Source organism: Salarias fasciatus, unplaced genomic scaffold, assembly GCF_902148845.1.
Source record: "Salarias fasciatus unplaced genomic scaffold, fSalaFa1.1, whole genome shotgun sequence".
Lineage (NCBI taxonomy): Eukaryota > Metazoa > Chordata > Actinopteri > Blenniiformes > Blenniidae > Salarias > Salarias fasciatus.
In genome coordinates this window covers 85,489-98,911 of record NW_021941384.1, presented here as the reverse complement: position 1 = coordinate 98,911, position 13,423 = coordinate 85,489, and the positions used below count along the sequence as shown (strand labels likewise).

The 13,423-nt window shown below is 46.6% G+C and overlaps 1 protein-coding gene across 1 annotated transcript in view; it reads left to right on the top strand.

The window, feature by feature from the left end:
- Positions 1-13,423, top strand: part of pltp (phospholipid transfer protein) — a 102,443-nt gene that overhangs the window by 67,148 nt on the left and 21,872 nt on the right. The gene's annotated exons all lie outside the window — the stretch shown is intronic.

Here is a 13,423-nt window from a genome sequence, read left to right as displayed (position 1 = left end):
TGGCAGATACTGGAAGAGCGTGGAGCAGCTCAGCCGAGAAACTGGCATCAGATCTCAGCGGGTCCTGGAGAGACTTCTGGAGGAAGTGAAGCGAGGGTCTCATCGAGGTTCAGAGAGCTGCTGGGTCTGGGCTCTGCTGGACCAGCTCCTCCGGGCTTTCCCTCGCTGAACATCCGGCCTGCTGGTGGCGATGGGGAGGCAGCTGGTGGACTCCTGTCCCTCTTTACACCTGTCCTGCCAGAGTTCAGTACTGTCTTGAAAAAAGCCTCTACATTGTCACCATGAAGGTGAGGAACAGAGCCACGCTTGAAGGTCTCCCTGGTCCAGGTGGTCAGGTGTGTTGGTGCCGGGGTCGTCCCCCAGAGGCAGCTGGAAGTCCCTGTATCGCCCCCCATTGAGAAATGCTGTGCGGATCACCAGTGGAGGGCGGGGCATGGGGCGGGGCTACAAACAGACATGTGGAACACTTTGACCTGGGGACAGACACCAACTGTCCCTTCTGCCCTGAGGAAGAGACACTGGAACACCTGTGGACGTCCTGCCCCCGACTCGTCCCCCTGTTCAGACTGCTGGGACGCTGGGTTGGAGGTTTGCGCCTGGTTCTCACCAGAGAGCTGTTCGTTTTCGGCCCAAAGTCTACTGCTGCCCAAAACCATGAAGCAGCCCTCATAAACTTTCCTCTGGGCCAAACGGAGCTGAGCCTCTGGCTGTCAAGGCGGAACCAGACTCGTGGGACAGGATGCACAGACCCAGAACTCCTCCTGAAAGCCTGGTGGGAGCACGGCTCCGAGTGGAGCATGTTTATAGCTCCCTGGTGGGGGCGCTGGAGGACTCTGAGGAGGTGTGGACTGTGGGAGGGGTCTTGGGAGTGATGGAGGAAGGACGCTTCAACATGAACGTTTAGTCACCTGTCTGTGTGTTTTTAGGGTTTCTTAGGCGCCGTGACTTGTGGTCTTTTGTATTGTTGAACATGTCTGAATAGATCTTAATAAATTATGTGGTAAAGTCAAAGGGCGAATCCCAATTCTCTGCTTAATCCTCAATCTTACTCCTCATTCCTCAAAATGCGCGCTCCCGTGAAGCTAAGTGCCGTCCCATTCCTAAACAAGTTGAGGAAAGGAGCGAGACTAAGGGACGTTATCTCCCTTAATTTTGAGATTCTACGAGACCTACCTTGGAGTTAAGGATGACCCAGAATGCTTGTAAAATAGTTTGTTTTGCTGTTATTTTATTCATAAAAAATTGTGTATATTACTTTGGGAGTAATTGTATTAAGTTTCTATCACAGATAATATTTACAAAGGTTATTAGAAAGAAATCAAGAAAATTCATTTGAATGCATTTATTAACAAGGTCACGTCATGCAAAACGTTAAACATTGATTGATTGATTGATTGATTGATTTTATTTGTTTCATTCTTTTTTAAAAGAAAGAAATGAAAAGGAACAGAAAGAAGTGAGACTTATGATGTCTGCCCCTATCAACATAAAATAAATGACAATTTGTCAAGATTTGTTAACATATCACAAAAAAATGCAAAATTCAATACAACCATTTCACTAAATCAAAATACAAATACGACCATTTCACAAATAATTGCAGATCAAATACAACCATTTTCCAAGTGTAAATACAAAAAAAAAAAACCTTAATGAAATATTTTCAAAAGAAACAATCATTCTAAGTTTGACCATTCTTTAAAACAGAGTCGTACCCTCCCAATAACTGTGCTTTTAAACATTTCTTGAAGATGTGAATGGACTGAGACCTCTTCATTTCACTGTCAATTTTATTCCATAAATTGATTCCTTTTGTTGTGATGCATCTTTCTTTCAATTTGGTTCTTGATTCCGGTCGTTTGAAAACTTCAGTTCCTCTTAATCTATATTGACTGTCTCGCCTTGCAAATCTATTCTGTAAATTAAATGGTAATTTTTTCCGGTGAGCTTTATACATTGTTTTAAGAAGGTTGAGTTCTACCAATTCTTTAATTTTTAAGGATTTCAATTTTATAAATATTGGGTTAGTGTGGTCTCTGTAACCACTTCCATTCACCACACGAATGGCTCGTTTCTGTAAAAGGAAGAGTGGTTCAATGTAGGTCTTACAAGCATTTCTAATGCAGGGCACAATACTTAGTTATAAAGGGCGTTGTTATTGATCATTGACCAAAATTATTACTGCTGCCAGCGCCCCCCCCACCACCACCACCGCTACCGCGCTAAATTCTGCAGCGCCTTGACAACGGAGAGGGGGGAAAAAAAACAAAAACAAAAAAAACAGCGCTCCACGTGTGTGCGCTCTCTCTCTCTCCTTCGGACGGTCCAAAGAAGCGTCGCGCTCGCCGCTAGCACCCTCCTGACGGTCCAAAAACTCCCCGCTGCGCGCGCTCCCCCTAGCCAAACTTTTTTCCTGCAGGAAACACTGCACTTCTGGCTTTCTTCTACCCTCTTGCGCAGTGCTGCCCCCTGTGGTCCAAGGACGTAACTGTCTTTAAGGGCTGTCCCATTTCCAAGTGACTTTACATTCCTTAACACTTGTTTTTAGGAGGCACTTAATTTGAGATTGAGGATCAAGGTTGAGGAGTGAGGATTAAGCAGAGAATTGGGATTGGGCCAAAGTCTCTCTCTCCTCTCTCTCTGTCTCTCTCTCTATATATATCTGTCTCTCTCTCTCCTCTCTCTCTCTCCTCTCTCTGTCTCTCTCTCTCTGTGTCTCTCTCTAGCTCCTCTCTCTGTCTCTCTCTCTCTGTCTCTCTCTCTCTGTCTCTCTCTCTTTCACTTTCTCACACACACACACACACACACACACACTCTCTCTCTCTTTTCTTTTCGAGGTGGCGCTGGGAGACCAGCTGCTGGCTGCAGAGACTGTTTAGATTTGCCGCTTTACCTGTTTTTACTTCTATATGGGCTTGTTTGTTTTCTTTCATAGGGAATGACTCACTGTGCAGCCATGTACGTGGGAAACCCACTTTTACTATACTTTTGTTTGTTTTTTCACTTTAATTTTCACTTTTTGGATCCACGTCGGGGGACCCCCCTGGATTCAGCGGCGCCTCCGAGGGGCCCAGGTTCCTCCGGTGAGACGCTCCTCGGGCTGAACTGGCCTGCTTTACTCTACGTGGACAGCCGGAGGAAAAGAAGAGGCTGCAGAGGTGGGCGAAAGAAGAAGAGGACTTCAATTCCCTCTGTTGTTCTGGGGAATGTCCGCCGGATCGGCAGTAAGACCGAGGAGCTGGCGGCGCCGGCCCGGCAGCAGAGGGAGGACCGGGTCTGCAGCATCATGTCCTTCAGAGACGTGGCTGAATGGACTGAAGGCGGACTCTGGGGTTCCTCTGGACAGATTCACGCTGGTGCAGACCGGAGCGCCGTGGAGACCAGGCTGACGTGCACGTGAAGGAAGAGCTGTGCACGTGGGAACTGGAGCTGCATGAGGCCACTGGACTTGCCAAAACAAACCTCACGCGCTCGTCATGTGCACGTACATCGCCCCCAGCGCAGATGCTGCGGCGGCGTGTGAGCAGCTCCACAGCACCGTCAGCCGGATTCAAACCCGCCACCCCGCCCTGCTGGTCAGCCGAGACTTTAATCAAATCAAATCAAATCAAACTTCATTTGTGAAGCACTTTTCATATTTATAAAAACAACGCAAAGTGCTGAACAGTACAAAGTTTAATCCTCACAAGAGCCGGATAGATGTTGGACCGTCCTCATGCAAACCTGCCAGACCTCACAGCTCCGCCCCCCCGGGACGCCCTGATCACAGCCTGGTCTATCTGCTCCCCCAACACACACCTGAGGTGCGAAGGACACCTGTGCAGAAGAAGTCTCTGAAAGAGTGGACTGAGGAGGCCAAGGAGAGGCTGCAGGACTGTTCCAGACCCGGACTGGACCAGGTTCTGGAACTCTTTTGGGGATGATGTCGGCCTCACACACTGCATCACAGACTGCCTGAGCGTGTGTGGAGAGCAGTGTACCTGCAGCTGTGCGTCAGCTGATTGGACTTGCATGGCGTCCAGAGCAGCAGCGGAGTGCTGGTGCTCCCGACCACGGCGCCCGGCTTAAGTTAAATGCTCGTCATGTTCTAAAAACTTTCACTACGAGTGCCTAGGTCTTTCAGTTCCTGATCTGAGTGATCTTATGAACCAAGAGCCTGGAATTTATCTTTGCAAGTCATGCACTCCAAAAACCAAGAAGTTAGCTCGTGAAACACTGCTGAAGTCTAACCCTGCTAACTCTATTTTTGAGTTTGAGCAGGCTACTTAGGAGTTTTACTCCAAAGGAATCCAGTCGACTCCACTGGTCCCATGGATGAGCTGGAAAAAGCCATGGATAGTCGCTTAGCCCCGCTGGAAGCTAAGCTAATGTCCTCGATCCTGGATGCCTCCAGTGCGGTTACGCATAAGGTTACAACCTACACCGCTGTCGTCTCCTCCAATGCACAACCCTCCCGCTCAGGTTTGGCTCAGAATCTGAAGAAACCTCCAGCTTACAGAGCAGATTCAACCAGGGCAGTTTTGGTTTCCAAGCCACTGGAACCGACCAGGTTTCTTCCCTCGAGGATAAAGCAAACCTTCACTGAACTCTGTGCCGATGCGATGCCTCTAATATCATATGCACGTATGCTAACAGTGGAAAACTGCTTATAGAAGCCAGGTCCGCTGAGTCCTGACGATCTCTGCTGGACATATTTACTCCATCGCCTTTTAGAGTAAACTCGTCTGTCGCTGCTATGGATGCCCGTGAATCAACAAACTCTACGGGGAAAAAAGTGGCTTATTGCCCACGGCATTGAGACATCCACTGCCCCTGACAACCTATCAGCGCAGATCAAGATGGAATACCCCTCTGCGTCTGGCTTCTCCTTCACCACCCCCAAAGCCAGCAGCCGGTTCACCAGTGTGAAATTCTGCGTCTCTGACACCTTGGAATATCAGCGGATCCTAACACACGGGTTCTACGCTGCCGTATTGCACTTCTGGGTACTTCCAATGATCAGACGTCCAATTCGATGCTATAACTGTCACTGATTTGGCCACGTCTCCTCTGTGTGTCGCTCAAAGAGTCGCTGCTGCCCCTGTGGGAGGGAGGAGGCGTAAGTGCCCCCTCCTGCTGCCCCTGTGGGAGGGAGGAGGTGTAAGTGCCCCCTCCTGCTGCCCCTGTGGGAGGGAGGAGGCGTAAGTGCCCCCTCCTGCTGCCCCTGTGGGAGCGAGGAGGTGTAAGTGCCCCCTCCTGCTGCCCCTGTGGGAGGGAGGAGGCGTAAGTGCCCCCTCCTGCTGCCCCTGTGGGAGCGAGGAGGCGTAAGTGCCCCCTCCTGCTGCCCCTGTGGGAGGGAGGAGGCGTAAGTGCCCCCTCCTGCTGCCCCTGTGGGAGCGAGGAGGCGTAAGTGCCCCCTCCTGCTGCCCCTGTGGGAGGGAGGAGGCGTAAGTGCCCCCTCCTGCTGCCCCTGTGGGAGCGAGGAGGCGTAAGTGCCCCCTCCTGCTGCCCCTGTGGGAGCGAGGAGGTGTAAGTGCCCCCTCCTGCTGCCCCTGTGGGAGGGAGGAGGCGTAAGTGCCCCCTCCTGCTGCCCCTGTGGGAGCGAAGAGGCGTAAGTGCCCCCTCCTGCTGCCCCTGTGGGAGGGAGGAGGCGTAAGTGCCCCCTCCTGCTGCCCCTGTGGGAGCGAAGAGGCGTAAGTGCCCCCTCCTGCTGCCCCTGTGGGAGCGAAGAGGCGTAAGTGCCCCCTCCTGCTGCCCCTGTGGGAGCGAGGAGGTGTAAGTGCCCCCTCCTGCTGCCCCTGTGGGAGCGAAGAGGCGTAAGTGCCCCCTCCTGCTACAACTGCCACGGCCCGCATGCTGCCCGCATTATGTGGAACTTTTTGAGCGCCTGGAAAAGTCAGCTTATAATGGCTGATTTTTGGCATACTAACAAACGGGGGTTAATGAACAATTTTGATGAGCTTAGAAGTCGCATTCTTCTTCACAACCCACTATTTGTTTTTGTCTCTGAAACTTTACTGTGTCCGTCCCAGACTCTGCCATTACAATCACAGGCTACCAGCTTATTCGAAAAGACCGTGGAAGACACACACGGCGTGACTTTGGTGGTCTTGTTATTTATGCCTCTAATCTTGCTGTTTTCTCACGTCTCACAAACATTGAATCTTCACAATTTGAGACCATATGGTTGTCAATAATAATCAGGGACATTAATCCACTGACTTGTTTGCTCTGTCGTCCACCTGGTGTCGATATGTCAATACTGCACTATTTAGAAAACTGTCTCGACTCTCATGCTGTCTCACTCAACACTGTTTATTTAATACTGGGTGACTTCAACTGCCATAACTCTAAATGGTTTTCTGCTGACACCGATGGTTGCTATGCAAAAACTATGAATGAATTTTGTGATATTTATGCTTTTTCACAGATTGTTAGTTCAGCCACACGTTTTCCAGACGGCATAACTGGGCAGCCGGCTTTATTGGATATTGTTTTGACCTCAAATCCTGATTTATTTTCGACACCAGTCGTTGACCCACCTGTTGGTGCCTCTGACCATGCAGTTGTTACCACATCAATTCACAGCTTGCTAACTGATGCTGACTCACTCCTACGTAAAACTGAAACTGTCAATGAGATCTGTCCTAATTTTTCAGCTGTCTGTGACTGGTCAGTAATAGTGGCTGGTATTGACTGGGACTACTTTTATCAAATAACCATCCCTTCCACAGCATGCACTTATTTGACTGACTGTATCCAGAGTATTATTTCCCAACTTCGTTCCAGCAAAACGTCGCCGACCAGTGAGCAAATACAACTTGCCTTACCAAACATCTGAGTTTATTCACTTGCGCACTTTAAAACATACAGCGTGGAGTCAGTTTAAACAATCAAACTTAGTTTGATCTCACACAATTTCGTCTCGGTCGTGACAGACTCTCCTCTGAAATTAAACAGATTAAATCTGAGAGTTATCGTCATCAAGCTCAGTTAATCGTTGATTCTCCATCTACAAGACAGTACTGGAAATTAGCAAAGCGATTGTATCTCTTTTCATCAGCCCCTGATCGTATTCCAGATTTACAACTTAACGGCATAGTTGCACACAATACAGTCGAAAAAGCAAATCTGCTGAACAATTATTACACAGGCCAAGCAGTTACCAACCGATTATATTGTTCAGAGCCTCAAGCTGACCATGTTCCTTTCCTTACCTATATAAACTTCAACGAAGCCATTGTACAGTCTAAATTAGCTTCACTCGATATCAACAAGGCTCAAGGTCCTGATGCCATTCCTAATATTTTTTTGAAGAAATGCTCTCTCATCCTAGCTCGACCACTGGCACATCTGTTTTCTCTCTCGTCTCGGTCGGGAATTCTACCAAGGGTGTGGAAATCAACTGTTGTTGTCCTCATTTACAAGCGTAAAGGTGACTCCTCGCACCCTGGAAATTACAGACCAATATCTCTTACATCTGGTGTTGCTAAAATAATGGAAGATATTATTAATGAAAATATTTCTGATCACCTGGTAAGAAATAATCTTATTAATCCTTCTCAATTTGGATTCTTGAAAGGCCACTCTGCCAGTAGCCTGTGTCTATCATCACTGGGCCTCAGTACGTGAACAAAACCTCTCGACAGCGGCTGCATTTCTCGACCGCACTAACGGTTTTGGTAGTGTCCCTCACAACGCACTACGATCACTATTGCCTTCGTTTGGCATTCGTGGTAATCTTGATGCGTGGCTCTCTGACTATTTACACGACATAACACAACGGGCTCGCAGTGATGGACAACTCTCTGCACCATTTCACATCACCTCTGGTGTTCCGCAGGGAAGCGTTTTAGCCCCCACATTATTTCTGATCTTTATTAATAATTTGCTTGTGACTGTTGACCGTCTTGCAACTGATCTTTGAGAAATGGGCAGAAAAATTTCTATTTGTCCGCAGCATATGCAGATGACATTTTGTTTTCCATATCCCACGATGACCCAATGACTGCTGCTGCACACCTGAACATTGTTTTAATACATGTCTCACGCTGGGCTGCTTGTTGGGGAATGATGTTTAACTCTTCTAAAACAATAACTTTGTTCATCTCAGTGTCGCCCACAGCTAAGGCCAAAGCGCATTTCCTTCATGAATGCCTTTATACCTTTCTCTAAATCCTGCACATACCTAGGAGTGGTCCTGTCTGATGATCTGAAGTTTGGGGAGCATATTCGTTATATTTGTGTAAGAGTTACTGAGATTAGCAGGTTACTGACATGTTAGCAGGATACTGACAGATTAGCAGCTTACTGATAGGTAAGCAGGTTACTGACAGGTTACTGACAGGTTAGCAGGTTACTGACAGGTCACTGACAGGTTAGCAGGTTACTGACAGATTAGCAGGTTACTGACAGGTAAGCAGGTTACTGACAGGTTACTGACAGGTTAGCAGGTTGCTGACAGATTTACAGGTTACTGACAGATTAGGAGGTTACTGATTGGTTAGCAGGTTACTGACAAATTAGCAGCTTACTGACAGGTTAGCAGGTTACTGACAGGTTAGCAGGTTACTGACAGGTTACTGACAGGTTTGCAGGTTACTGACAGATTAGAAGGTTACTGGCAGGTTAGGAGGTTACTGATTGGTTAGCAGGTTACTGACAGGTTAGCTGGTTACTGACAGATTAGCAGCTTACTAAGAGGTTAGCAAGTTACTGACACATTAGCAGGTTACTGACAGGTTTACAGGTTACTGACAGGTTAGCAGGTTACTGACAGATTAGCAGGTTACTGCCAGGTTAGCAGGTTACTGCCAGGTTAGCAGGTTACTGGCAGGTTTACAGGTTACTGATAGATTAGCAGGTTACTGGCAGGTTTACAGGTTACTGACAGATTAGCAGGTTACTGGCAGGTTAGCAGGTTACTGACAGATTAGCAGGTTACTGGCAGGTTAGCAGGTTACTGACAGATTAGCAGGTTACTGGCAGGTTAGCAGGTTACTGACAGGTTGCTGACAGGTTAGCAGGTTACTGACAGGTTATTGACAGGTTAACAGGTTACTGACAGGTTAGCAGGTTACTGACAGGTTACTGACAGGTTTACAGGTTACTCACAGGTTACTGACAGGTTAGCAGGTTACTCACAGGTTACTGACAGGTTAGCAGGTTGCTGAAAGGTTAGCAGGTTACTGACAGGTTAACAGGTTACTGACAGGTTAGCAGGCTAATAACACTTTAGCTTCACTGTGGGTTCAGGTGTGTTTCATACCTGTAGATGTTTCTTCAGGTTTGATGAGTTCCTGGACGTTGAGAGCTTTTTCACAGCTGGAGGCAGAGTTTATGTTGTACAGAGAAGTTCTGGGCCTCATCTGACTTACATCCAGCCAAAGAATGAGTTTGTCTCCCTGGAGCAGCCGTGACTCCAGCAGCAGGTGATAAAGTCCATGGTCCATGGAAGCACGGGATGTTTCATTCACGGTTAAACATATCAGTAGAGCGGGAGGCTGCTCCGAGACAGCGGTCGATGCGGTGTCTTTCATTTATATATCTACGGTGTCTATTGTTTATAGATCTGCGATGCGGCGGTTGGTGCTGCAAAGTGTGGTAAAGTGTCACAATGTCTGTTTACGGCATGGATGTCTGTTGTTGCTGGTATATTCTGTCTGATTTTCAAAAGTAAACCCGCCCAGTAATCCTTGTTTTTCAGACATACCTGTAACGAGATTAGTTTTTTTTGTGTGTACTGTAACTGATTACAGTTATAATTTTTTGTATCCTGATTATGTAACGCTGTTACATGTAATCCGTTACTCCCCAACCCTGGCCATCAAGTTGCAGAAGAAGTGCCAACCACCCCCCCATTTTGTTTTTCTTCTCAGCATGGTCACTTTAACCCCCCCGAGAAATTCAACCACACTTTGGAGTCCATTCACTCTGCTGTGTCCATTAAAAACACTCTGCTAAACAAAACAAAAAACCCAACAAAAACAAAAAAAACAAATTGCTACAACTTGCACTGTTACTTGTTCTTTATTGCACCTTTCATTACTTTCTGCCCCCCTGTGAGTTCTGTGAGCCTCTTGCACCGGGACATTTCTCCACTGTTCCACTGTGAGATTAATGAAGTCTTCTATTCTCTCTCTCTCTCTCTCTCTCTCTCTCTCTCTCTCTCTCTCACACACACACACACACACACGCAGGGATGGGTATCTTTGGGATTTTAATGAATCCGATTCCGGTTCTGCTTATCGATTCTGGTTCCTAACAATTCCTTATTTCGATTCCAAAATAGCAACAAAAAAACAAAAACAAAAAACAAACAAACAAAAAGACGGTCAGTAGTTTAACTAAAGTAACTTTATTCCTTTACATTTTAGGAAAATTGTAATGAAAAAAAAATCCTGTCTGAGCAGCATAAGTGCCAGAGTACTAACGTAGATGGCATTCACTGTAAGACAGCAAATAAACATTGAGAAATAAAGTGCATTCAGTAAATAACAGCTGCTTGCTATTAGTGGATACCCCTGAGAAATAAATTGTGAAATACAAACTACAGTGCATCCTGTGTTGCACGGCACACACAAGTCAAGTCATGTCTGAGCAGCAATGAGGTTAACAGCTGAGCTGCCTAAAATAAAAGTAAAACATTCATGACAAATTAAAAAAAGTGCATCTGTAGTGCACATTCTGCACATATATCATATCCAAGCAGCACTGAGGGTAAAATGCATCTTCAAGTCTATTTAGTGCATTCTAGCTGTTCACAAAAATCAAAAAATCATTAAAAAAAAAAAAAAAAACTCACAAAAGTTTGTGTCAAAGTGTCCGAGTAAACAGTTCTTGTTAAGAAAAATCTGCATATCAGCCTTTTCTGGTAGTATGCGTGATCTGTCTGTGCAGATGGTGTCTCCGGCTGTGGAGAAAAGCCTCTCGCTGGGGTTGAGGATGCCTGAAACACAAATACAAAAAGGCCACCTCTGACAGAGAAGGGTACGTGGCTCTGTTGTTCCACCACCAGGCGGCAGGGTCATCAGACATCAGCAGTGGTGGGATCTCTTGGTACATCTTCAGCTCGGTCTCAGTTTGGTGCCGGATGGATGTGGTTCTGCTCGTCAGGATTTCAATTTTCAGGTTGTGTTCATGAGCAAAAAGCTCCTCCAGTGGAGACTTTGCAGCCCTCTTGTGGGGAGGTGGCTCATTCTCCTCTCCGTCGCTCTGCTCTCCTTCTTTTTCTTTATTCTCTCTTTCATCCTTCCCCTCTGACAGCATCACATCATCTTCTTCACCATGCTGCTCTGTTGGCTGCTCAGACTGCCATCATCTTCTCCTTGACCCGCCCCATACAGTGCTGTCCTCCACAGTGTGTTTGAAACGTGGGTCTACTGCAGTGGCCCCTTCAAGAAAACGTCTGATGTCGTCACATTGGTACCGCTTCGACATGTTTCCCCAGACAGCCTGCTGAGGGTGGATGCAAAAACTGTGTCTTCTTCTTTCACAGTGAAATGCATCTCACGTTTCTTCAGAATTGGCAGGATCTGACTGCATGTAGGACTTGTTTCGGATGAAACACAGAGTGTGGATGTGTACAACACTTTCATCAGATGTATGAACTCTTCTGCCTTTCTGAAGTCTTCATCTGTCAGTCGAACAAGCCGGTCCCTCTCCAGCGGCTTTTTCAGGTCATGGTAGGCTGCCTGAATTACAGGAAATTGCTCGAGGAATCTTTCCTTCATCATGGAGAGGGAGTTCCAGCGCGTCCTAACATCAAGGATCAGGGCATGCTGAGGCAGATCTACAGTATAACACAAACAGAAAACCACAGGAAATAGGATTTATTATTATTCTGCAAGAATCAATTAGGTAGGTTAATTGATCACCCTAAATTGCCCTTAGGTATGAATGTGTGAGTGAATGGTTGTTTGTCTATATATGTCAGCCCTGCGACAGACTGGCGAACTGTCCAGGGTGTACCCTGCCTTCGCCCACAGCAGCTGGGATCGGCTCCAGCCACCCGCGACCCCGAAAGGGATGAAGCGGCAGAAAATGAATGAAAGAATCAATTAGCTGTTCTGTAAGACAAACTCAGGGATGCTTACTGAGGATTTGTTGTTTCTCTTGGAATACAATCTTTGCCATGGATGACCTCTTCATCTAGACCACGACGTCGCTGTCCATTTGGCCACTGATGGGACAGAGGACACACTTTGTGCTCCCAGATTTAGTGTATGTGCAAAACAGGCTAGCCTTATGAATTGCAGCCTTTTTATTACCACATTCATGTTTGATGCATTATCAACTTTGACAGCTGTGATTTCGCTGATTATGCCAAATTCTTACAAAATGTCACTAATCTCTTCAGCCACTGCTGGTCCTGTTTGTGATCTGTACACTGCTTTTGTTCTAAGAACTTTCTGTTTCGTCTTTCCCTCAGCAACATAGTGTGCTGTCACTGTCAGGTAATGGTCTTGGGTCAGGCTGGTCCGTCACTGGTTATGGCAACTTTGCTGACATCCTTGAGCTCAGATATAATGCTTGACTTTTCCACCTTGTACCAGGCAGGAATTCAAAGATTTGCCAAAATATCTCTGGAGGGAGGTGTGTAGTTTGCATTCAGGGCCCTGGCCATCTCCCTGCAAAGACAGATTCAACATAACAGTAACTGTCATTATACAAGTTTTACCAGCATTTTTTTTTTAAAATTGATTCTAAAAACGTCCATTTCCACCCTAAATCACACCGTTTTGTTGTTGGGAAATCAGTAATACAGTGTGACAGTGGCAGAAATACACAACTGCAAGAGCTGAAAATGTTTAAAATGAATAGAGAATGTCTGTATTGTGTTTGTTTCATTTTATAGATTCGTCTTGATTTAATTCTAAACAAAGTCATTTGTTTTATAGTTTGCATTGGCGTTTGCAGGGAAACAGCCTACACAAGATGAAATACTGTATTTTTGCCACAGGATAGGATGGGAATATGTGACGTTACATTATTTAGCTTACCTGAATGACGGAGACTCAACGACCGAGAAAGGATGTAGTCCTTTAACTACAAACTTGGTTACCGCACGGTGACACTCCTCGGTTTTGTCTTTTGTCAGCCTCATTTTCGCCAACGTGAACGTTGTCTCTGATGGGGCTGCTGGCAAGGTGTTGGCGCTGCTTGTAGCACCGTTAGCACTGGCTGTGTCAGTCCGCAGTAGATCAAACACTGTTCAGTCATGGAGTCGTACATGTCTCGTCAAGTTTGACGTGCAACCTGTCTTGCAGCTAATTAGCTTGTGGCATATGTTGCACTTTCCCTTTTCATCTCTTTGTCTTTCAAAATGAAGCCAAAGTTTAGAGCATCTTCCGCGGTCCATCATACAGCCAAGTTTCTCCGCTGCTGTTTTTTCCCCTCAGGCGTGTTGAAGTGAGCGTGAATGTGTGACGTGGTCACGTAACAG